A 24,360-nucleotide genomic window follows, 5' to 3' on the forward strand; every position below is an offset into this window, starting at 1 on the left:
GAATCAAAGAGATACATACTCAATCTAATATAGAACGGAAGTGGTTGTCAGGTACGCGTTCATGGGTTGAGAATGGTGATGAGTGTCACGGATCATCACATTCATCATGGTTAAGTACGAGTGAATATCTTAGAACAGAGACAAGCGTGTTTGAATAGAAAACAGAAGTAATTTCATTAATTCATCGAGACACAGTAGAGCTCCTCACCCCCAATCATGGAGTTTAGAGACTCATGCCATAGAGATACAGTGTGAAACATGAAAATGTCATGAGGAACAAAATAAATCTCTAAAAGTTGTTTAAATACTAAACTAGTAACCTAGGTTTACAGAAAATGAGTAAACTACGATAGATAGTGCAGAAATCCACTTCTGGGGCCCACTTGGTGTGTGCTGGGGCTGAGACTTGAGCTTTACACGTGCCTAGGCTGTTTCTGGAGTTAAACGCCAGGTTGTAACCTGTTTTGGGCGTTTAACTCCAACTTGTAACCTGTTTCTGGCGTTTAACGCCAGAATAGGGCAGAGAACTGGCGTTCAATGCCAGTTTGTATCATATAAACTCGGACAAAGTATAGACTATTATATATTGCTGGAAAGCCCTGGATGTCTACTTTCCAACGCAATTGAGAGCGTGCCATTTGAACTCTTGTAGCTCCAGAAAATCCACTTTGAGTGCAGGGAGGTCAGAATCCAATAGCATCTGCAGTCCTTTTTCAGCTTCTGAATCAGATTTTTGCTCAGGTCCCTCAATTTTAGCCAGAAAATACCTGAAATCACAGAAAAATACACAAACTCATAGTAAAGTCTAGAAATGTGATTTTTATTTAAAAACTAATAAAAATATACTAAAAACTAATCAAATCATACTAAAAACTATGTAAAAACAATGCCAAAAAGCGTATAAATTATCCGCTCATCACAACACCAAACTTAAATTGTTGCTTGTCCCCAAGCAACTGAAAATCAAATAGGATAAAAAGAAAAGAATATACTATAAATTCCAAAATATCAATGAAGTTCAGAATGATTGGCATCTATAGGAACTTAGAATTTAGATAGTGTTATTGATTCTCCTAGTTCAGTATGCTGATTCTTGAACACAGCTACTTTATGAGTCTTGGCCGTGGCCCTAAGCACTTTTTTTTCCAGTTTTATCACCGGATACATAAATGCCACAGACACATAACTGGGTGAACCTTTTCAGATTGTGACTCAGCTTTGCTAGAGTCCCCAATTAGAGGTGTCCAGGGTTCTTAAGCACACTCTTTTTTTTTTTTTGCTTTAGACCTCGACTTTAACCGCTCAGTCTTAAGTTTTCACTTGACACCTTCACGCCACAAGCACATGGTTAGGGACAGCTTGGTTTAGCCGCTTAGGCCGGGATTTTATTCCTTTAGGCCCTCCTATCCACTGATGCTCAAAGCCTTGGATCCTTTTTATCCTTGCCTTTTGGTTTAAAGGGTTATTGGCTTTTTGCTCTTGCCTTTTGGTTTAAAGAGCTTTTGGCTTTTTCTGCTTGCTTTTTCTTTTTCTTTCTTTTTTTTTTGCCATTTTTCTTTTCTCTTCTCTTTTTTTTCCCGCAAGCTTTTGTATTCACTGCTTTTTCTTGCTTCAAGAATCAATTTTATGATCTTTCAGATTATCAATATCATTTCTCCTTTTTCATCATTCTTTCAAGAGCCAACATATTTAACATTCATAAACAACAAATTCAAAAGACATATGCACTGTTCAAGCATTCATTCAGAAAACAAAAAGTATTGTCACCACATCAAAATAATTAAACTAATTTCAAGGATGAATTCGAAACCATGTACTTCTTGTCATTTTGTAATTAAAACATTTTTCATTTAAGAAAGGTGATGGATTCATAGGATGTTCATAACTTTAAGACATAGACACTTAAACACTAATGATCATGTAATAAAGACACAAACATAAATAAAACATAAGGCTTAAAAACCACAAACAGAAAATAAATGGACAAGGAGATTAAGGAATGAGTCCACCTTAGTGAGGGTGGCGTCTTCCTCTTGAAGAACCAATGGTGCTTTTGAGCTCCTCTATGTCTCTTCCTTGCCTTTGTTGCTTCATCCCTAGTGATTTTGGTGCTCCTATCCTTAGTTGCTCCCAATAGTTGTGTGGAGGAAAATGTATCTCTTGAGGCATCTCAGGGATTTCTTGGTGAGGGAATTCCTCATGCTCTTGTTGTGCAGTCAAATGCTCTACTACTGAGCTATGGACCCTTGAGATGAATCTCTCCATCTCCCATGACTCGGAGGTGGAAGCTTTTGTCTTCCCTTTCCTCTTTCTATAGGTTTCTCCAGCCTTAGGTGCCATAAATGGTTATGGAAAAACAAAAAGCAATGCTTTTACCACACCAAACTTAAAAGGTTTGCTCGTCCTCGAGCAAAAGAAGAAAGAAAGAAGGGGAAGAAGAAGAAAATGGAGGAGATGGAGGGGGAGAGAGAGAGGTGGGGTAGGTGGGGATCCTGTGGGGTCCACAGATCCTGAGGGGTCAAGGACTTATCATCCCTGCTCTATTTAGGGGTGTAAATGCCCTTAGAGTGCAATTCTGGCATTTAACGCCAGACTGCTTCTTGTTTCTGGTGTTAAACGCCAGCTTTTCTCCCTTTATTGGCGTTTAACGCCAATTTCATGCTCTGTTCTGGCATTAAATGCTAGTCTGGTGCTTGTTTCTGGCGTTTAACACCAGCTTGATGCTTCTTTTTGGCGTTAAACGCCAGCTTGATGCTTCTTACTGGCGTTTAAATGCCAGTAAGCTCTTCCTCCAGGGTGAGCTATTTTTAATGCTGTTTTTCGTTCTGTTTTTGATTTTTCAGTTGTTTTTGTGACTTCACATGATCATCAACCTGAAGAAAACATAAAATAGCAATGAAAAATAAATAGATATAGTTAAATAACGTTGGGTTGCCTCCCAACAAGCGCTTATTTATTGTCTTTAGCTAGACCTTATTGAGCTTTTAATCTAGTCTCAGCTTTGAGCATTCTTGCTCAACATTGCCTTCAAGATAATGCTTGACTCTTTGTCCATTAACAATGAACTTCTTATTAGAATCAATGTCTTGAAGCTCCACATAGCCATATGGTGACACACTTGTAATCACATATAGTCCCCTCCACCGGGATTTTAGTTTTCCGGGGAATAATCTGAGCCTAGAATTAAACAGCAGAACCTTCTATCCTGGTTCAAAGACTCTAGATAACAGCTTTCTGTCATGCCACCTTTTTGCTTTCTCTTTGTAAAGCTTGACATTTTCGAAAGCAGTAAGTCTGAATTCCTATAGCTCATTCAGCTGGAGTAATCTTTTTTCTCCAGCTAATTTGGCATCAAAGTTTAGGAACCTGGTTGCCCAGTAGGCCTTTTGCTCCAGTTCCATGGGCAGATGACAGGCCTTACCATACACAAGCTGGTATGGAGAGGTCCTTATAGGAGTCTTGAATGCTGTTCTGTATGCCCACAGAGAGTCATCCAAGCTTCTTGCCCAATCCTTTCTATGGGTACTTACAGTCCATTCCAGGATTCTTTTTAGTTCTCTATTAGAGACTTCAGCTTGCCCATTTGTTTGTGGATGATATGGAGTTGCCACCTTGTGGCTAATGCCATACCGGACCATAGCTGAGTAAAGCTGTTTGTTATAGAAGTGAGTGCCCCCATCACTGATTAGTGCTCTAGGGACACCAAACCTACTGAAGATATGTTTCTGGAGGAACTTCAGCACTGTCTTAGTATCATTGGTGGGTGTTGCAATGGCCTCTACCCATTTGGATACATAGTCGACTGCCACTAGAATATAAGTGTTTGAGTATGATGGTGGGAAAGGCCCCATGAAGTCAATACCCCATACGTCAAACAATTCAATCTCTAAGATCCCTTGCTGAGGTATGGCGTAACTATGAGGCAGATTACCAGCTCTCTGGCAGCTGTCACAGTTACGCACAAACTCTCAGGAGTCTTTATAGAGAGTGGGCCAGTAGAAGCCACATTGGAGGACCCTGGTGGCTGTTCGCTCATCTCCGAAATGGCCTCCATATTGTGACCCATGGCAATGCCATAAGATCTTCTGTGCTTCTTCTCTAGGCACACACCTACGGATTATTCCGTCTGCACATCTCTTAAAGAGATAGGGTTCATCCTACAAGTAGTACTTTGCATCAGTAATTAATTTTTTCTTTTGTTGCCTGCTGTACTCCTTGGGTATGAATCTTGCAGCTTTATAGTTTGCAATGTCTGCAAACCATGGTGTTTCCTGAATGGCAAACAATTGCTCATTCGGAAAGATTTTAGAGATCTCAATAGAGGGAAAGGACGCCCCTTCTACTGGTTCTATCCGGGATAGATGATCAGCCACTTGGTTTTCTGTCCCTTTTCTGTCTCTTATTTCTATATCAAACTCTTGCAGAAGCAGCACCCATCTTATGAGCCTGGGGTTTTGAATCCTGCTTTGTAAGTAGATATTTAAGAGCAGCATGGTCAGTGTACACAATCACTTTTGATCCTACTAAGTATGATCTAAACTTGCCAATGGCATAAACTGCTGCAAGCAATTATTTTTCTATGGTTGTGTTATTTTTTTGGGCATCATTTAAAACACGGCTAGCATAATAAATGACATGCAGAAGCTTGTCATGCCTCTGCCCTAATACTGCACCAATGGCATGGTCACTAGCATCACACATTAGTTCGAATGGTAATATCCAGTCTGGTACAGAAATAACTGGTGCTGTGACCAGCTTAGCTTTCAGAGTTTCAAACGCCTGTAGACACTCTGTGTCAAACACAAAAGGCGTGTCAGCAGCTAGTAGGCTGCTCAGAGGTTTTGTAATTTTTGAAAAATCCTTTATAAACCTCCTGTATAATCCTGCATGCCCCAGAAAGCTTCTGATTGCCTTAACATTGGTGGGTGGTGGTAATTTTTCAATTACTTCAACTTTAGCTTGATCCACCTCTATTCCTGTTCATACCCTAGGTCGAGCTATCCGACCTGGGATGATTAACGACAAAGCGACCAACCTCTTTAGGTCAAGCGGACCGACTTCTTCTTAAAGAACTCGGCCAAATCGACAGGAAAGCCCATAAAGGGCCCAAGTAGAGGAACACGACCCAAATCCAAAGGCTGTCTGAGCCTATAGAGATAAGGGCGGTTCCCTTGAAGATAAGCTGACCTCAACTTAAAGATAAAGATAAGATAAGATAACTAACTTATCTTATCTAGAAAGGTCACCCTACAACTACCATAAATACACTGGAGCACTCAGGTATAACTCATACTCTGATTCTACTAAAAACCTGTTTAATACCCATGCTAACTTAAGTATCGGAGTCTCTTGCAGGTACCCCCCACCCTCCGATGACAAAGGATCAGTAATGCAACCAGTCCAATAAGTCGGACACGACAGCTCTGGCCGCCACCCACCAGCCGGACACGTCATCTCCGATCAGTTCAGAAGATCTCGTCCGAGATCGACCTACAGCTTCAGGTAACCCTCGGAACATTGGCACCGTTGCTGGGGATCGAACCCGGGTCGTCTGCGTGACAGGCGGAAATACTCACCACTCTACTACAACGACCACAATTCAGGTCTGGAAGAGAGAACACCGCACAAGAACGCGGATGTCACGCTACAAGATACTCCGGAAACCAACAAAGACAAAGACTCGCCAAATTCAGGGGCAATAGAAGCGCTCCTAGATCGCCTAAAACAACTGGAAAAAGAAACTCAACAACAACGGGAAATCGGAAAGGATCTACAAAGAGAGGTGCGGCGACATCGGGAGTTGGAAGAAATACTACAGCAATTAGAAGCCGATCTCAAATCAAAAGCCCCTCGGGCCAATCTCAAAGAAAATTCACGCAAAGAGCAAGACCCGTTGATAAACCCATATTTCATGAGTTCTTTTGTTCTTAATTAGAGTGATTTATTCAACTCTTCACCTACATATTCACATTAATTGCATAGTTTTACTTTCCCTTCCTTATTATGTCATATAATGAAAAACATGTTTCCTAAGCTTTAAAAATTAATTATTTTAATTACCTATATTTCCATTCGATGCCGTGATTAGTGTGTTGAGTAGTTTCAGATTTTCTAAGGCTGAACGACTTAAAGGATGAAAAAGGAAACATGCTAGAATGAAAGGAGGAAGCAAAATGGAGCTTTAAAGAAACTGGTGTTCACGCGATCGCATGGATGACGCGATCGCGTGCCAAGCACGAATCAGCAGCGACGCGGCCGCATGACTGACGCGACCGCGCGCCTTGAGTAGAGCGCACATGACGCGGTCGCATGACTGACGCGACCGTGTGGAAAGGAAAAGCTCCAAATGACGCGACCGCGTGACCCACGCGGACGCGTGACAGAGGCCACGCATCAGAAATTACAGAATATGCCCCCAGCGAATTCTGAAGCCCTTTTTGGCCCAGATCCAAGTACAGACAGCATAGACCAGAGGTTATAAAGTGTGGGAATGCTTCCATTCAAAGGGAGCTCGCATATTTTCATCTTTCAATGATTTAGATTTAGTTGAGAGGGAGATCTTCTCTCTCTCTCTTTTAGAATTTAGGATTTCTTCTTGTTTTGAGAGTAACTCTGGATCCAGGTTTAATGTTCTTTTAGTTTTTACTTCTATTTATTTATTCCAACATTTGAATTGATTATCATAATTTGATCTAAGAATTCTTCCGTGTTACAGACAGTTATTTGAATTAATGATATTTGAGGTATTTTCAGTTCATGATTGTTCTCTTTGACTTAAGTTATCATTGCTTTTCATCTAAGGATATTTTTATTATTATTCCAGCAATTTTACTTTTTCTTTCCTTTTAGTTTTGGTTAAGAATTTAGTAACTCAACAGTTATTAAACTCAACATAATTGATAATCGTTATCTTGCTAATTGAGCTGAACTTAAATAATCCCAACCTTCTCTTAGGAAATAATTAGGATTCAAAGGTCAACTTAATTAGTCCCTTGACTTTCCTTTGCTCTGGTAAAGGTTGACCAAGTGGAGTTTAGATTCAACTTTCATTATTGTAGAGAGAGATAACTATGTTGGACCTCTAATTTCTCTACCTTGCTAAAAGTTGCTTTATAGTTATTATTTATCTTTAATTGCCATTTAATTCACTCGTCATTTAAATTGCTTGCTTCTCACCTTCTAAACCCCGATTACAACCCTTACAACCAATAATAAGAACATACTTCCTTGCAGTTCCTTGAGAAGACGACTCGAGGTTCAAATACTCGGTTAACAATTTTTAAAGGGGTTTGTTACTTGTGACACCCAACACGTTTGTACGAAGGGATTTTTTCCGGTTTAGAAACTATATCTACAACGCAACCGTGTCTATGAATTTCTTTACTGGTAGAAAACCTGACGTCAAAATGGCGCCGTTGCCGGGGAACTGCTAACGTGTGCCTTATTATTGGTTATTGTAAATATTTTTCTTTTGCTTGTTTAATTATTGTTGTTTTCCTTTTTTATCTTTATTTGCTACTATGAACTCTCACCCCTCTCGCTTTGAGTTTGGTTGTAATATTGTTAAAGGAAATAGAAGTAACAGCAGGAATGTGCATCAAGGTCAGACCAATCAAGGATGGATGGAACCAAGAGGATCTAATCAGCCCTTTTGGCGGCAACACCCTCCGAGATATCCTGGACACAGACCATTCTACCGTGCATACCCAGCTGAAAGACATGGTGGACAACCTTGTAACTACCAACAAGCCCCACCCCGTGCATATGAACCATCCTTTCAACATAACCTCGAACCACCACACTTACAAGCTTCTCTTCATCATTCGCCATCATATGATCCTTCCTTACCCCAATACCAATCCAATCGTTCCCAATCATCACCACTTTCCTTTGTATCATGTCCAAGTTTGGCAAACCATGAAGCAAAGGATCGCCTGCAAGAAATAATGATTAAATTTCAAACAACCATTCAACAACTGGAGCAAGCGCTAATTCAATGGGTCACTAGGCGCTCAAATATACAAGGATCAACCACAGCTCCATGTGAATAGCCTGATGAAGAGCGTAGCATGAAAGAAATACTAGAGACTCCAGTGGACAAGACAGAGAATGAATTCGTACTATAACAAGTGGAAGAAGCTGTCATTGTTCAAGAAGAAGAGTTGGTTGAAGATCTAGGCGATGCTGAACTTCCTTGGGAATCCAGAATTGAGGAAAACTCCATCCAAGATGCCACAATTTATGCTAAGGAAGATACCATACAATCTCCAAGGCAAGTCGGTTACGAAGAATCAGACGGAATAATCCAAGAAGCAAATTTCCTTGATAATGATAGTCACAAGTCTAGTGCTCCTAGTGATGAACTTACGTCCGCAAGTGAATTCTCTGAGATCGAAGAATCTTCCCCAAGTGAATATGAAGATGATGCAGAGGTAGATTTCTCTCAACCTCCAATCTATGACTCGAGTGATGAGGAAGACATAGAAGACTTTGACCAGGATACAGATACAATTGAAGATCTTTGCAAGGAAGTGGAAGAATTCACAGAAGAGCACAAGGAAATGGAACTTGCAGAACCACCAAAAATACCTATCCCAAGGCCGTTACCACCCAATACAAGCTTCAAGTGGGTACAATCCTTAACTTATAATTTTACTTATTCACTTGAATATGATTTGCTTGAAACAGATGGCCAACTTAGAGCTCTCTGCGGCTTTAAGAGTAAGAGGGAAATGGCTCGTATTCAGAGCTGGTGCACCCGGTTCAATAAAGTTCCACGCTTCACCTCGAAGTACACGGATTGGTATCGTGCTCAATTGCATGGATCACGGAGGACGTTTGGTCACCACGGTGAGATTCTACTTTTTAACCCGCCCGAATGGAAACTTACAAATCAAAACGGAGGCGAATCAAAAAACACAGCTTGGGATCATGGATTATGTTCTGACATTCGTCATCCCGGGAGGCTGGATATCTGTTTAAAGCTGCGTAGGAGCTATACATGCCTAGTTTGGGACCCCGGAGGCTATTGGCATTCCAAGCACTGGTGGAGATTTTTGGACGAATTTAAACACAAGCCACCATAACAGGATACTCTTCCAATGTCCAACTTAAGGACTTTAACTAAAAGTGCTAGGTAGGAGACAACCCACCATGGTATGGTCGCTTCTTTTTCAATTTATTTCTTGATAATTGCTTTCATTTTCCCTTTTTCTTTTTAATTTATTAAACTTGGAATCATGCATAAGCATCCATGATAGTCATTGCATTCTGCACTTTTCATGCATAAAAAAAAAGTGGTTGCATGGCGCGACCGCATGCCCCATGCGATCGCGTCATATCGCGAAAGACACCACCCATGCGACCACGTGACCCACGCGGCCACGCGATATATATATCGGCGTAAGGATCCAACGAATAGAAAGTTGGGCTGGAATCGTGCGGCCCTTGTGCGTTTCGCACAAATTGGCCCACGCGATCGCATGCCCCATGCGATCGCGTCACATGTACAATATCAATCCCACGCGACCGCGTGAGCGACGCGATCGCGTCTCATGGATTGCACATCACCCCAAAAAGAGACAGAGAGTTGCGCTGAAACGGCGCTAGAGTCGTGCGTTTAGCACGAATTCCAGCGACGCGATCGCGCGACCCATGCGATCGCGTCAACCTTCTTTCCCCCTCTCATGCGATCGCGCACTCCACGCGATCGCGTCACTCCCATTCTCGTCCCAGCCACGCGATCGCGTGCCCCACGCGGCCGTGTGGATTCGAAAATATAACCCCCCCAGCCCGCGAACCCTATCAGTCGCGCAGACCTCCCCTTTCACCCCCAACCCTCTTCTCCTTCTCTCTCTTCTTCTCCTTCCCAGCCACCGCCGGCCAGCCGCCACACCACCACCCCAACACCGTCGCCACCCCGTACGCCACCGCCCTAACCCCCTCCCCTCCTTTCTTCTCCCTTCCTCCTCTCCCCTCCCCTCTCCGCCACTGCCTCCGCGACCACCGCCCCTACCGCCGGCACCCCAGCCGCACACCCCTCCGTCACCAACCTGCAAGCCCCCCTCCCTTCCTCTATCACCAACCCAAATCCTCGCCGCCACTGCCCCCTCCGCCGCCACCACCGCGTCGCCGTGCACCACCACTGCGCCGGACGCCGCCGCAGCCACCTTCTTCCCTGTTCCACCCCTTCCGCTTACCAGGTTCCGCAACACACAACCAATTTTTTTTCTTATCTGTTCGTCACTTTTCTGTATTTTTTATTCCGTTTATGTTCATAATTAGGATAGTTAGACTTGCATGTTGTAGTGGATTTTTAGGTTGTTAGGTAGCTTAGGCTGTGGTTAGTGGATCTTGGTCTGTTTACTTGCACTGTTCTTACTTCTGTTTTATCCTATGTGCAAATCTGTTGCTGCTATAATCATGATTCATATGCTGCTTTCTTGTATGTTGCTGCTGTTTACATTGAGTTTTTATGTTTATTTTATATCTATGTACATGCAGCTTGATTTTTTTTATTCATATGAACTGATTAAATAGCTGCTTCTTTTCCGGGACAATCCAATTTTAGCCGGAATGCTGTCCAAATTTTTTTTTAATTTTGTTTTTATTCATCTTTTGGTTTGGCATTCCTGAATTCTATTTTGCTCTGCTTTACCCAAACCACTACATGAATGCTAGGGTAGACCTTCTTATTTTTTTTTTTGATTTCCTGGTTCATAAACTGCTTGTTCAATTTTGAGTACTTCCATGCTTACCTGTGAATCCTTGTTATATGGAATTTTTCTATGCCACTTACTTTCCTACCTCACTAATTTTAATTTACTAATTTCTTTTTCAAATCCTAACCATACTAACCCTTTTAATCTCTTTTCTGATTATTTTCACTTTCCTATAATTTTCTCACTATGGCATATTGTTTTTTCTTTCCATTTAACATTCATTCACTCACTTTCTATTACTCATTTTCCTTATTTTATTTCTCTCTTAGCGCTTTGAGTTTCCTTTGTTTAAATTGCCTATTTGCTTTCCTATTTTATCCATTTCCTGGTTTTCTATTTTTCAGGATGTCTGCCTCACAGAGGAAAGGTAAAGGCAAGGCCACTGGCAAGCGCAAGAGAGGAGATTCCTCCCAGTCCATCATTGCTCTAATGCACGATTCATCATGGCGGGAGAAGAACTTCACACTGTAGGAGAAAGCTAACCAGCTGCTTCCTGCAAATGATCCTATAAAATTTGCAAACCGGTACTGTGAACTGAAGTACCCGGCTTTTGCAAACTCCAGAAATCTATACCTGGAACGTACCTTGAAGATTCCAGAAGCCCTCCAGCAGTACACTACTGAGCAAATCAAGCAAAGGGGCTGGTTCTTTCTGGAGAGACCACTAACAGAGGTCAATGCATCTTGGGTCAGGGAATTCTATTGCAACTACTACCTTACTACCCTTGATGCAGTGAACCTGGGGGGAAAGCAAATTCTGGTCACAGAAGAAGCCATAGAGACCATTTTCCAGCTCCCAGCCAAGTCCGATCAGCCAGATGGTTTTGCACAGGCTGAGGAGGACATGGGCCAGATGCAGTTTGAATGGGATGCTGTGAAGGCAAGAATAGCTCTCGACCCTGTTGTTCCTTGGGAGATGGGTCAGAACACCACTATGCCTAGAGGGATCAAGAGAGTGTACTTGAACGATGAGGCTCGGCTTTGGCATCAGATCTTGAGTAACTTTGTGATGCCGAGTACTCACGAGACGGAGATCCCGGCTACCATGATCACCCTCCTTTGGTGTGTGCTGGAGGGTAAGGACATTTATCTGCCTCATTTTATCTGGCATTATATGGCCAGGGCCCACGTCCGAGGCACCCTCCCCTTTCCTTACCTGGTTACACGGCTAGGCCGTCAGGCTGATGTGCCCTGGGAGAATGCTGATGAGAGACCACCCACAGCGGACTGCAGGAAGATCATCCCGCACAGTAGGAACTTCCTTGCTTTGGGCTACAGATGATGACAAGTCATCTTAGCCTAGTTTCACTAGTCTTTTTCCTTTGTTTTTATTTGGTTTTATGCACTTTCTTAAGCCACAAGTAAGCTAATTGGATTGAATTTTATTTTTCCTTTGATTCAATCAACCATGGATGAATTAATGCATTTTCATGAGTTTTTGTGCCATAATTGCTTGTGTGACAAGAAGAAGGATAACTCTCATGATTATGGCATAGCTTTGATACAATTGTTGATTGATGACAGGAGGAATAAAGCTTGGAAGAAGGTTGCAAGAATGGGCTTGAAAAGAGGAGTTCACGTTTGAGCTGACGTTTGCCTCAAACGTCAACTCAAACGTGAGTAGCAGATGAAGAATACCCTGGAGAAGAGCCAACGTTTGAGCCAACGTTTGACCTCAAACGTTGAGGCAAATGTTGGCTGAAGAAGAAGCTCCTAGAAGGCAACGTTTGCGCCAACGTTTGCCTCAAACATGAGGTCAAACGTTGGCGCCTAAAAGGAAGAAAAAAGGCACTCCTGGAAGAGCAACGTTTGTGCCAACGTTTGCCTCAAACGTGAGGTCAAACGTTGGCGCCTAAAAGAGGAGAGTTGGAGCTTCTGGGCAGCGACGTTTAAGCCAACATTTGCCTCAAACATGAGGTCAAACGTTGGCTACATTTTGGCAAGAAAGAGCATGGAAGAGCACCCCTGATTGATGAGTTAGATGAGCCACGTTTGCGCCAACGTTTGCCTCAAACGTTGGGCCAAACGTTGGCCAAAAAGAGAGCCTGGGGTGATCCACGTTTGAGCTCACGTTTGACCTCAAACGTTGAGCCAAACGTGGAGGACAGCAAATAGACTTGGCTGCATAATTTGACATAAGTGACGTTTGAGTCAACGTTTGCCTCAAACGTTGGCTCAAACGTGAATGGTTCATGGCCCGGTTCACTAATGGATTTCTTCCCAACACCAAGAGCAATCAACGGAGGCTACTATCAACCCAATTCGATCAAGACTAAAAGGCCCAATTCAAGGCTTAATGATCATTTGAAGAAAGTGTATAAATAGCTTAGGATTTGAAGTTTCAAGAGAGCTTCCTTTTTAGAATTTTCAATACTTGCAGTAGAGAGCTCACCTTAGTAGTTGCTTTTAGAATTTGAGAGTTCCTGGGAAGGAGAATTGAATTCTCTTCCTCTGGGTTGTTTTTGTTTTCTTTTCTACATACTTTGTCTGAGTCTTGAGTGTTGAGAATTGAAGGAATTCTGTTTCAATCTCACATTGAGATCTCTCTATTTTGATTTACTGCATCATTGAGAATTTGCGATTTCACTTCTTTTCTTCTACTGCTGGATCTTTACTTTTCTTGCAATTAAATTCTCAATTTGGATCTAGGAAGGTATTGAGATCTAGACTTGGTTATCTAGTCTCTTGGGTCCTGAGATCTGGAGTTTTCATTTTAATTTCTTTGTTGAACGCTTCTTCAAGCAATTTACGTTTCCAGTTGAGATCCGTTTCATTTTGATTCCTCTTTTACTTATCTACTTGTTGAGATTTACTTTTTTCTGTTTAATTTCTGCAAATCAAATTCCCAATTCCCTTTACAATTCAAGCCATTTACATTTCTTGCACTTTAAGATTCTGTAATTTACATTTCTTGCGATCTAAGTTTCTGCAATTTATATTACTTGCACTTTAAGATTCAGCTTATTTACTTTCTCTGCTCTTTAATTTTCTGCAATCTACCCCTCTCCCTTTATTTTCCATGCAATTTAAATTCTGGTAATCACAAATCACTCAATCAACTCTTGATTTGCTTGACTAAATCAACCACTAAACTAAAATTGCTCAATCCTTCAATCCCTGTGGGATCGACCTCACTCACGTGAGTTATTATTACTTGATGCGACCCGGTGCACTTGCCGGTGAGTTTTGTGTCGGATCGTTTTCCGCACATCAAGTTTTTGGCACCGTTGCCGGGGATTGAATAGATTGACAATGATTAAGTGAGGTGGTAGTTTAGATCAAGCACTTTTTCTTTTCTGTTTCTCTAATTTTTGACTGACACACTAACTGTTTGAAATTTTGCTTAAACTAAACTTCATTCTAGCAATAGATTGAAGTGTTACTGGTGGTGTTTCTTTTGTTTTGTTTGTATGTCAGGTACAGGGAGATCCATTCCTGTTTTATCTGAAACTGACCAGAGAACTCTTAGAAGGTTAAGAAGAGCTGAAAAAGGGAAAAATATTGTTGGAGAGGAAGAATCTGAGGAAGAATATCACGAGATGGAAGGAGATCCATCTAATCCAGGAGGAGGGGTTAACAATAACCCACAGCAGAGGAGAGTACTGGCTTCCTATACCTTTGCAAATGCTAGACATTGTGGAAGCAGCATTCTCACCCCTAATGTCAATGCAAATAACTTTGAGCTGAAGCCACAACTCATCACATTGGTCCAAAACAACTGCTCATTTGGGGGAGGACCATTGGAGGATCCAAATCAACATCTATCCACCTTCTTAAGGATTTGTGACACTGTCAAATCCAATGGCGTGAATCCTGAAACCTACAAGCTTCTGCTGTTCCCGTTCTCATTAAGGGACAAGGCCGCACAATGGCTTGAAACTTTTCCCCAAGGAAGTATCACTAGTTGGGATGACTTGGTGACCAAATTTCTAGCCAAATTCTATCCACCTCAAAGAGTCATCAGGCTGAAAACCGAGGTGCAGACATTTACACAATTAGATGCCGAATCCTTGTATGAAGCATGGGAGAGGTACAAAGCCTTAATCAGAAAGTGTCCTCCAGAGATGTTCAATGAATGGGACGTGCTGCAAAATTTCTATGAAGGTCTGACATTGAAATCTCAAGAGGCATTAGATCATTCTGCTGGAGGTTCACTACAACTAATGAAAACTGCTGAGGAAGCCCAGAATCTTGTGGACATGGTGGCCAACAATCAATATTTCTTTGCTCATCAAAGAAACCGCCAACCATCACAAAGGAGAGGAGTAATGGAGTTAGAAGGAGTAGACTCAATCTTGGCTCAAAACAAGATGATGCAGCAGCAAATTCAACAACAATTTGAGCAAATGGCCAAGAGGATTGATAGCCTCCAGGTTGCAGCAGTTAACACAAGCCAACCATCATCCACATGGGTGCAAAATGAAGAAACTCAAGAGGAGCAGCAGCAAGAACAAGTCCAGTACATGCACAACCAAAATTCTGGACAGAATGAAGTGTATGGTGACACATACAATCCATCCTGGAAGAACCACCCAAACCTCAGATGGGGAGATAATCACAACTAGAACCAACAACCATGGCAGAGGAACTCAAACCAAAACACTTCCAGAAACAACCAAAACCACAACCAGCAGCAAACTAACCAAAATCCTTACAGAAAACCTCAAAACAACTACCCCAATCCCAACCATTACCAATCCAATAACCAACTCACCAATCAAAATGCCCACCAGCCACCACCCACATCTCACAACCCACCACATGCATCATCTGAATCTCAAAGACTCACTAACTTGGAAACCTTGATAGACAAAATGTGGAAACACCAAGAAATGACAACCAAGAACCATGAAGCTTCCATGAAGAACCTAGAGAGACAGATTGGGCAAATCTCCAAGCAGATTTCTGTTGAGAGACCATCAAGTTCCCTGCCAAGTGACACAATTCCAAATCCTAAAGAAGAATGCAAGGCAATACAGTTAAGAAGTGGGAGAACATTGATGAGTAATAAAGACACTACAAGGAAGCAAATGGAGAACAGCAAAAGGCCAATAGAGGGGGAAAAGCCAACACACGCAGAGGAAGCCGATGGTGATGATGCAATGGCAAGCAAGCAAACTGCAAGGCAAGCTCAAGAAAGGGAGGAACAATTAAAAATTTCAAGAAAGAGGAAGGAAGTAATTGAAGAACCAACCAAGGAACAAAGGCAACAAACAGAGAAGAACTTTGTACCTCCACTACCATACCCTCAGAGGTTCAGCAAAGAGACTAAGGACCAACATTTTCATAAGTTCCTTGAGACTTTCAAGAAACTAGAGATCAATATACCCCTAGCTGAGGCACTTGAGCAAATGCCCCTGTATGCCAAGTTTATGAAGGAGCTACTCAACAAGAAGAGAAGTTGGCAAGAAAAGGAAACTATCATGCTCACTGAAGAATGTAGCGCTGTGATCCAGATGGGTATCCCACCAAAGCTCAAAGACCCAGGGAGTTTTGTAGTCTCATGCACCATAGACAAGATAACATTGGAAAACGCCTTATGTGATCTAGGTGCCAGTATCAACTTAATGCCTCTATCATTGATGAGAAAGCTTGCTATAGAAGAAATCAAACCCACCAGAATGTCACTAGTAATGGCTGATAGATCAATCAAGACACCCAATGGAATTGTGGAAAATTTACTAGTGAAGGTTGGAAAGTTTATCTTCCTTGCAGACTTTGTATTCTTAGACACGGAAGGGGAAGGAAACAACTCAATCATCTTGGGAAGACCATTTCTAGTTACAGCAAGAACCACTATTGATGTAGAAAAGGGAGAAATGACCTTCAGGGTGCATAATGAGCAAATGGTAATCAATGTCTTCAAATCAATGCAACACCCCTCTGAGCAAGAGAACTACATAAATGTGGATATGATAGAAGGGCTGGTAGAAGAAATGTTTGAGGATAACTATTTGGAGCATCAAGAAGAACAAGGAGAGGAAGTGGTAGAAATATATATTGAAGACAAGAAAGAGGATAAACCAAAACAAGAGTTGAAGCCTCTCCCTCCTCACCTCAAATACGTGTTTCTTGGGGAAGCAGAAGCCTTACCAGTAATCATAAATTTCTCCTTGAACATGGAAGAGGAAGCAAAGTTGATTGAAGTATTAAAGGCTCATAAAACAGCCTTGGGATGGACAATTGAGGATATCAAAGGCATCAGCCCTGCCATTTGTATGCATAAAATTTTATTGGAGGAAGAGTCAAAACCTGTGGTTCAACCTCAGAGAAGACTCAACCCAACCATGAAAGAGGTGGTTCAAAAAGAAGTGATGAAGCTATGGAATGCTGGAATAATTTTTCCAATCTCAGACAGCTCTTGGGTGAGTCTGGTAGTTGTACCAAAAAAAGGAGGAATGACAGTCATCACCAATGAGAAGAATGAGTTGATCCCCACTAGGACAGTGACTGGGTGGAGAATGTGCATAGACTACAGGAGACTCAATGATGCAACAAGAAAAGATCATTTTCCTCTACCCTTCATTGATCAAATGTTAGAAAGACTAGCAGGCCACGCTTATTATTGCTTCCTGGATGGGTACTCTGGGTACAATCAAATAGTGGTGGACCCCAAGGATCAAGAGAAGACCTCCTTCACATGCCCATTTGGAGTTTTTGCCTATAGGAGGATGCCCTTTGGGCTGTGCAACGCCCCAGCCACTTTTCAAAGGTGTATGCTTTCCATCTTTTCCGATATGGTGGAAAAATTCTTAGAAGTTTTCATGGATGATTTTTCTGTTTTTGGCAATTCATTTAACACTTGCTTGCATAACTTAACCCTTGTTTTGAAAAGATGCCAAGAAACTAATTTAGTGTTGAATTGGAAAAAGTGCCATTTCATGGTTCCGGAAGGAATAGTTCTTGGGCATAAAGTATCATGTAAAGGTATAGAAGTTGATAAAGCTAAAATTGAAGTTATTGAAAAACTCCCTATACCTGTTAATGTGAAAGCAGTAAGGAGTTTTCTTGGACATGCTGGCTTCTACAGAAGGTTCATCAAAGACTTTTTAAAAATAGCAAAACCATTAAGCAATTTACTAATGAATGATATCCCCTTCATTTTTGATGACAACTGTAAACATGCCTTTGAAACTCTCAAGAGAAAGCTCATTACAGCACCAATCATCACACCCCTAATTGGAATTTACCTTTTGAACTTATGTGTGATGCAAGTAACCTTGCTATTGGTGCTGTACTGGGGCAAAAGAAGGACAAATTACATCATGTCATATATTATGCTAGCAAGGTGTTGAATGAAACACAGAGAAATTATACCACCACGGAAAAAGAACTCTTAGCAATTGTATATGCATTTGATAAGTTTAGACAATACTTGATCGGTTCAAAAGTTATAGTATACACTGACCATTCTTCTCTCAAGTATTTAATGTCTAAACAGGATTCGAAGCCAAGGCTAATTAGGTGGGTGTTGCTGCTACAAGAATTTGATATTGAAGTGAGGGATAGAAAGGGGAGTGAAAATCAAGTAGCAGATCATCTATCAAGAGTGCCACAAGAAGCTAAGCAAGATAAACCACAGCAAGTAAATGAGAACTTCCCTGATGAACACCTCTTCCAAGTTCAACAAACACCTTGGTTTGCTGACATAGCATACTACAAAGTAGGAAGGAAGATACCTCAAGAATTCTCCAAGCAACAAATGAAGAAACTACTCAATGAAGCAAGGAAGTTTTTGTGGGATGAACCTTTCTTATTCAGGAGATGCTCTGATGGGATGATTAGGAGGTGCATCCCTGAAAATGAAATAAAGGACATACTATGGCATTGCCATGGCTCAGCATACGGTGGACACTTTGGACCAGAGAGAACAGCTGCAAAGGTACTACAGAGTGGGTTTTATTGGCCAACTATCTTCAAGGATGCCAGAGAGTTCGTTCACCAATGCAATGAATGTCAAAGAGCTGGAGGATTGACAAGAAGGAATGAGATGCCTCAAAATTTTATCTTGGAAGTGGAGCTGTTTGACCTATGGGGCATTGATTTCATGGGACCCTTTCCCCCTTCCTACTCTTTTAGATATATCTTGGTGGCAGTAGAGTATGTCTCAAAGTGGGTGGAAGCCATAGCCACAACCACCTGTGATGCACAGATTGTTCTCCAATTCCTTAAGAAGCACATCTTCACAAGATATGGAGTGCCCAAGGGTCTTGTTAGTGATGGTGGTGGTCACTTTTGCAACAAACAGATAGAGAAACTCCTCCACAAATATGGAGTAAACCATAAAGTAGCCACACCATACCACCCTCAGACTAATGGCCAAGCTGAATTGGCAAATAGGGAGTTAAAGAAGATCTTAGAGAAAACAGTGGGAAGTACAAGAAAAGATTGGGCTAAGAAGCTAGAAGATGCATTATGGGCATACAGGACAGCTTTCAAAACTCCCATTGGCAAGTCACCCTTTCAGCTATTGTATGGCAAATCATGCCACCTCCCTGTGGAGCTTGAACACAGAGCTTTTTAGGCCACTAAACTCCTCAACCTTGATTCCCAAGCTACAGGAGAGAAAAGGTTGTTACAACTAAATGAGTTGGATGAATTCAGACTAAAAGCCTATGAGAGTGCCAAGATATACAAGGAAAGAGCTAAGAGATGGCATGATAAGAAGATCACAAAGAAGGAGTTCAAACCAGGACAGCAAGTGCTCTTGTACAACTCAAGGCTTAAGATCTTCCCTGGCAAACTTAAATCTAAATAGATTGGTCCATATTTAGTGACAAAGGTATTTCCTTATGGAAATCTTGAGTTGCTAGATGAAGCTACACAGAATCATTTCACAGCAAATGGACACAGAGCAAAGCCTTACTTAGGAGGGCAATGGGACAAGGAAGAAAGAGTTCAGTATCTGAACTAAGCAAGCATGAAGGATGTCAAGCTAGTGACAATAAAATAGCGGTTATTGGGAGGCAACCCAACCTGAGGTAGTATTCTTTTTATAGCTATTTTAATAAAAAGGTTAATTAGCTTTATCTATATTACAAGAAGCTAAGTTTGGTGTTGCACACCAAAATAATATAAGGGAGAATGAAGGATTCTAAGTTTGGTGTTCCACCAAAATCTCATCATAAAACACATTCTCACTTTCTGCATAATGCTAGCTTCAAGCATTTAGATAAACTAGTTAACTATTTACTGTTCCATAGTTTTTGGTTTTATTATCTTTAGCATGGAAAAAGAATTTCACAGATAATTAATTTACTGCATGAGAGACATTGGCAAGGGACTAAGTTTGGTGTTCACACACACCAAAGTAAGTTCAAAAGCCCACAAGAAGGTCCTGCACACTAACTAGTTGTCTAAGGGCTTGAGAAACAAGCAACTTCCCTTTAATTCTGCAGGGATTCAAACACTTTCTCGGGAGGACTTCACACCATCAGTTGAGAGTAAGAAGAAGAAGCCACCAAAAGGTTGTATTGACACTGAACTCCATCAACATTCAATTTTTCAAAATTTAAAGTTTGAATATGCTTAGCTTAGCATTAACTGTTAGTTCAGTAGTTGTGCATCTTGAATATTATTGTCAATAAGTGAGTTAGTCTAAGTGTGTACTTGTGTGTTCACTTTCACTTAACTAATGCATGCTTTGTCCCCTGCATCCTTTCAATTCAATAAAAGAAATGTTTGAAGCATGAAGTAAGATGGTTCATCATTAGCTAGAAGTCAAATAATAGTAAGTGGTGGCATGTATGTGTGATTGTGTGGCAACTCATTATTAGTGAATAAAAGGAATAGTTTGTTCTCTTTTTAAAAAGAAAGTAGTTCACTGTCTATGAATCTCAACAAAATAAAAGTCCTTGGGTGAAAAGAAAAACAAAAAGAGAAGAGAAAAAGCCAAAAGTGGCAACAGAACAAAAGAAAAATAAAAAGAAACAAAGCTAGACACCAATAGTTTGAACCTTAGAATATATGCCTGTGGTGTCTTTGTACTAGGATCTGCTTGGATTATTAAGTTCTTTGGAGTGCATTAACACTTGGTAACTTGGGTTAACTAACCCGGGATTATCAACTGAAAGTCCACTATCAAGAGCAACCTAGCTACAACACATTTAGTAACCCAAAGAGGTGCTGGGCATCAATGTTCTAAGAAGGGATGTGAGCCAAATGTCTAAAGTGAATAATGTGTCAAGCATAAATAAAGAAAAGAGCTTGTTACACATGACACTGAACTAAAGCTTATAAAGAAAAAAAAATTCAGTAAACAAGGACAAAGGAATAATGAGAGGTCATAGCAGTGTCTTGCTTGATGCTTAGAGAGAACTTTCTAGGCCTACTTGTCAATAAGAAGTGAGTAGTTACACATCTGCATAAAACCCCATGAGCTACCAATAACACTCTGCTAACATGAGCATTCTCTTTTGTTTTCATTCTTTCTTCTTAATAACTCTTTTCTTGCTTGGGGACAAGCAAGTTTTAAGTTTGGTGTTGTGATGACAAGTCATCTTAGCTAGTTTCACTAGTATTTTTCCTTTGTTTTTATTTGGTTTTATGCACTTTCTTAAGCCACAAGTAAGCTAATTGGATTGAATTTCATTTTTCCTTTGATTCAATCAACCATGGATGAATTAATGCATTTTCATGAGTTTTTGTCCCATAATTGCTTGTGTGACAAGAAGAAGGATAACTCTCATGATTATGGCATAGCTTTGATACAATTGTTGATTGATGACAGGAGGAATAAAGCTTGGAAGAAGGTTGCAAGAATGGGCTTGAAAAGAGGAGTTCACGTTTGAGCTGACGTTTGCCTCAAACGTCAACTCAAACGTGAGTAGCAGATGAAGAATACCCTGGAGAAGAGCCAACGTTTGAGCCAACGTTTGACCTCAAACGTTGAGGCAAACGTTGGATGAAGAAGAAGCTCCTAGAAGGCAACGTTTGCGCCAACGTTTGCCTCAAACGTGAGGTCAAACGTTGGTGCCTAAAAGAGGAGAGTTGGAGCTTCTGGGCAGCGACGTTTAAGCCAACGTTTGCCTCAAACATGAGGTCAAACGTTGGCTACATTTTGGCAAGAAAGAGCATGGAAGAGCACCCCTGATTGATGAGTTAGATGAGCCACGTTTGCGCCAATGTTTGCCTCAAACGTTGGGCCAAACGTTGGCCAAAAAGAGAGCCTGGGGTGATCCACGTTTGAGCTCACGTTTGACCTCAAATGTTGAGCCAAACGTGGAGGACAGCAAATGGACTTGGCTGCATAATTTGACATAAGTGACGTTTGAGTCAACGTTTGCCTCAAACGTTGGCTCAAACGTGAATGGTTCATGGCCCGGTTCACTAATGGATTTCTTTCCAACACCAAGAGCAATCAACGGAGGCTACTATCAACCCAATTCGATCAAGACTAAAGGCCCAATTCAAGGCTTAATGATCATTTGAAGAAAGTGTATAAATAGCTTAGGATTTGAAGTTTCAAGAGAGCTTCCTTTTTAGAATTTTCAATACTTGCAGTAGAGAGCTCACCTTAGTAGTTGCTTTTAGAATTTGAGAGTTCCTGGGAAGGAGAATTGAATTCTCTTCCTCTGGGTTGTTTTTGTTTTCTTTTCTACACACTTTGTCTGAGTCTTGAGTGTTGAGAATTGAAGGAATTCTGTTTCAATCTCACCTTGAGATCTCTCTGTTTTGATTTACTGCATCATTAAGAATTTGCGATTTCACTTCTTTTCTTCTACTGCTGGATCTTTACTTTTCTTGCAATTAAATTCTCAATTTGGATCTAGGAAGGTATTGAGATCTAGACTTGGTTATCTAGTCTCTTGGGTCCTGAGATCTGGAGTTTTCATTTTAATTTCTTTGTTGAACGCTTCTTCAAGCAATTTACGTTTCCAGTTGAGATCCGTTTCATTTTGATTCCTCTTTTACTTATATACTTGTTGAGATTTACTTTTCTCTGTTTAATTTCTGCAAATCAAATTCCCAATTCCCTTTACAATTCAAGCCATTTACATTTCTTGCACTTTAAGATTCTGCAATTTACATTTCTTGCGATCTAAGTTTCTGCAATTTATATTACTTGCACTTTAAGATTCAGCTTATTTACTTTCTCTGCTCTTTAATTTTCTGCAATCTACCCCTCTCCCTTTATTTTCCATGCAATTTAAATTCTGGTAATCACAAATCACTCAATCAACTCTTGATTTGCTTGACTAAATCAACCACTAAACTAAAATTGCTCAATCCTTCAATCCCTGTGGGATCGACCTCACTCACGTGAGTTATTATTACTTGATGCAACCCGGTGCACTTGCCGGTGAGTTTTGTGTCGGATCATTTTCTGCACATCAACAGACCACCACCTGTCACTGCTACTGATGAGACAGCCCCTCCGTCTGCTGGACCCTCTTCATCCACAGCTGCCCCTGCTGCCACCACTGCACCTCTACCCGCCTCTGAGCCAGTCTATCACCTCGTGCACCGTCTATTCCGCCAGCTTGATCAGATGGAGCGCCGTAACAGGCGCCGGTATGAGAGATTAGAGCGCCGCAGCAGGCGACGCTATTCCCATCTGAACCTAATGATCAGACAGGGCGCCGACATCCCCTCAGAGCCCGACACGCCTTCAGAGCCATCAGAGGATGAGCACGAGGAGGAGGATGAGCACGAGGAGGAGCCTCATTCCCAGGCAGAGACTCATCAGCAGGCAGCCACAGAGCAGGCTGCCCCGCATCAGGAGGTTATGCCCCAGATAAAGGCTGCAGATCCCGAGATCCCGCTCCAGTCCATCCCACCTCTACAGCAGCCAGACCCCCAGCCCACCACCGCCACAGAGACCCCAGCTGCCATCCCTACCAGTGATGACACTCCTTCACACCAGGCTTGATTGAGCATCGAGGACGATGTTTCATTTTAAGTGTGGGGAGGTCGCCATCTCTAGCGTTTATTTTGGTGAACCACTACATACTTTTTCTTTTATTTTGGACATTTTTCTGTATTTTTCTTTTATTGTTATTTTCTGAGTACTTATACATTGCTACTTGTGTATTTTACTCTATTTTCTGCATTTTGCATCCTTTGTTCATATCTTAGTTATTTAGTTCATTTTAGTTATTTAGTTTAGTTTGCAATTCTGATTTATTAGTGGATTAATTAGTATAGTTTACCCTTTTTAGCATAAGATAGTATAGTTTAAATAGAAAAATATAAAAAAGGAAGTAAACTAGGAACTTTAACAGAATCAAAATAACCCACACCTTGTATATATAGCATTACATGTTAGTTGACAACATTTCATCAAGGAGGAACATTAAAACTTTAAAAGCTACCCTAAATAATTTTTTTCAAGAGAATAATGGGAATTTTTAACTAAACCTGCATACAATATATGAATGATATATGATGCTTGAGTTAGAGAACACACAGCCTATGAGTCTTGAGCTTAAATTGTATGGTTGCATTCAAACCATAATTTCATTTCTGTGTGTCACATTTCTTTTTATTCTGATGTTCTTTACTTTGCTTTAATCTATATGTCCAATTATAGAATATAGAATAAGATACATACCAAGAGAATGATTGAGGCCATCATTTGATTTTAGCTCACTTACCCCAAATTAGCCTACCTTTTACATCGCCCTTGTTAGCCCCTTGAG

This window comes from Arachis hypogaea, chromosome 19, assembly GCF_003086295.3.
Source record: "Arachis hypogaea cultivar Tifrunner chromosome 19, arahy.Tifrunner.gnm2.J5K5, whole genome shotgun sequence".
Classification (NCBI taxonomy): Eukaryota; Viridiplantae; Streptophyta; class Magnoliopsida; order Fabales; family Fabaceae; genus Arachis; species Arachis hypogaea.